We start from the raw sequence: 2808 nt of genomic DNA, 5'->3' as shown, positions 1-2808 counted from the left end.
TATGTATTTAAAGTCTCTCTCCTGTTGGCCTTAGAACTCTCAGTTCTGACAATTAAATACAAGTTTTAAAATCATTTCTTTACTTCTCCAAGATCTTCAAGGCTGTCATCGTCCACCTCTGGCCATTTTTCCTGAATGACCTCAATGATGTCGTCTGTAAAGTCCCCCTGAACGATGATTTCAGCTTCCCTGTTAGTGAAGTACCGCAGGAGAATTTATGAGCAAAAAATCTTTGTGCTTCTATAAGATCAATTTCAAAAGTCACAAGGCCACAAACTTTCGTCATGTATTTCTTCTTTGCTTTGGAAATTTTGGCTATAGTGACCTTCTGTGGTACCAGCTTCTTTTTCTGTTTTATTTGACCCCTTTCACCTCTCCTCTTTGTTTTTTCTTTTCTTCTTCTTCCCCTACTGATCCTTGACCTTCACTAATTCCAGGTTCTTGTTAGGGTGAATTTTCTATGGTGAGTTTCACAAATTCATTTGGAAAATTCTTCTCTAACCATTGTCTACATTTAGTAACATCAGGCATGCATTCACAGTACTCTGTTGGCAATGAACAGACTCCACAGTAAAGGACTTGAAGTGGATAATCAGCACCTGACTTGGCACTGTTCTTCGGATCACCTTTGAAACTACCCCCACTGGATTCAGAAATGTCAGCAGCCATTTCATAAACCCTGGTGGTCACACAGTCCTCACCGCCTCCGCTCCCGTGCTCCCACCAGCTGAAGTGACACACGCAACTCTTCTTCACCGGCTAGGGCTGCCCCAGAACCCATCTGAAAAATCCATTATTAAAATATTTTTTTCTCCCTTGTTTTTCTGTGGATTAAGAACAACACTAATCAATACTCTATCTATCTATCTATCTATCTATCTATCTATCTATCTATCTATATACAGACTAACTGTACTAACTGTAAAATCCATATAAATGCAAAGGAAACAAGATGGTTATATAGACCAGGCAGTAAATTGCAGCCTCTCTGCGAACAGGAATCAAGACCAAACAGGAAACATAAGCTAGATGTCCCATTTTATCCAAATCAGAATAACTATAATCAAGAATACAGAAAACAATAAATTCTGGTGTGGGATCTGTGGGTAAAAGAGCCATTCTACTGACTGATGGGACTGAAAGTTGATGCAAACCCTATGGTAATAAGTATGCGGTTTCCTCCAAAAGCTAAAAGTAGAGCTTCCATTTGATCCACTTCTACCACCCCTTGGTAACCCATGGGATTAAACTCAACATACTCTAGGATGAATTTTGTGAGTGTATGGTTCTGGGGATTGCACTCAGGACTTTGTGCTTGCCAGACAGACACTTATGCCTCTGAGCTATCTCTCCAGCCCTAAAGTCAACATGTTTTATAGACATATATCTACCCTGGTTTATTGCAGCACAACTCACAGTAGTCAAGGTTTGGAATCAGAATTAGTGCCTATCAGCAGATGAATAGATTTAAAAATATGGTACACAATGGTGCCTTGATTGTCAATCTCAATTTTCTAAATTCTTGTTTGAACATCAAAAAGTTTAAGAACTGAACATAATTTCCCACAAAAAATAATGTAGAAATCAAATAGTTGATGCTGGGGCCCAATGATTACACTTATATATTTTCCCAGGACTTTAGAAACTTTTAAAATGATTTCTTTCTTTAACTCTATTGTAGCTCTCATGGTTTTACTTTTGGCTTTACTGCTGGTATCACTAACTTTCTTTGGAGCCATGGTTATGATGACTTATAGAAGTAAAGTGAAAGAAGTCCAGTAACTACTATTTTGACCCACTGACACAAGCACTATATGCTGTGTGGGCAAAAGCAAAACTCAAACTGAAGTGTAACCCTTTGTGTCCACTAAGAGACGTATCATGAGACTCACTCTGGGCCAGTGCAGATGTTGATAAGTTGGATTTGAGGTCCCACATTTAAGTACAGCTATGAAGACCAAGAAAAATTTTTTTTTTAAACTTCGCTCTCAGATAGTGGAAGGCTCAAGCTTGGAGGCATTCGACAACTGAGGTATCATTGTATATACATAATGGAATATTCAGCTGTAAAGGAGGAAAAAGTTTTCCATTTGCAAGAAAAGAGATAGATCTGTAGGTCATGATGTTAAGTGAAATACTCCAGTCTCACAAAGAAGATATCTATTGTACAATTTCTAAAGAGGATGACAGGGAAGTGGAAAAGAAGCTGTTATTAGACAAGAGGGAGTGAAGAAGAGGCGGTAGGGGAATAGACTGGAAGGAAATAAGAAGATGGACAATCAAAATACATTCATTCTAATCCAATATTTTGTGAAATTAATAGGCATTAATAATAATAAGGGAAAAGAAGTGAAAAAATATAAAAACATTTTTTTCAAAGATTTTTGAAGCCAAAGGAAATTGATCAAGCAAGTTTATTTTGGAAAAAATGAGGAATTACAGAGAATAACACAATTCAAGAATAAAGTACCAATGTCCATCTCAATTGTATCTAAAACCTACCCCAGAGGAAACATTCAAAAAAAGATCATAGCCTCCCTCTACAATAGAAGGAAAATGCAATTGGTTGGTGGAAAATAGTTATATTAATTCATCAACTGTAGATCTGCGATATAGAAAACCTTAAAGATATTTCTGTAGTAGAAAAAAACACTAAATGGAAATACGAATAAAATTATAAACAGTACATAGGAAAACATGTATTTTCCCTTATTTTTCAAATAATTTAGGACTGGGGAGATAGCTCAGTAGAATAAGTGCTGGCCTGGCAAGCACAGGATACTGAGTTCAATCCACTGTACCACAAAA

The 2808-nt window shown here is 36.9% G+C and overlaps 1 pseudogene; it reads right to left on the bottom strand.

Annotated features, from left to right (window-relative positions):
* Positions 1 to 71: 71 nt before the first annotated feature.
* Positions 72 to 684, bottom strand: LOC101581540 (annotated as a pseudogene).
* Between the last annotated feature and the right edge of the window lie 2124 nt (positions 685 to 2808).

The sequence above is a fragment of the Octodon degus genome, unplaced genomic scaffold, assembly GCF_000260255.1.
Source record: "Octodon degus isolate 3935 unplaced genomic scaffold, OctDeg1.0 scaffold00060, whole genome shotgun sequence".
NCBI classification, from domain to species: Eukaryota; Metazoa; Chordata; class Mammalia; order Rodentia; family Octodontidae; genus Octodon; species Octodon degus.
Note: the sequence above shows the minus strand (reverse complement) of the source record. Positions and strands in the feature narration are given on the sequence as shown.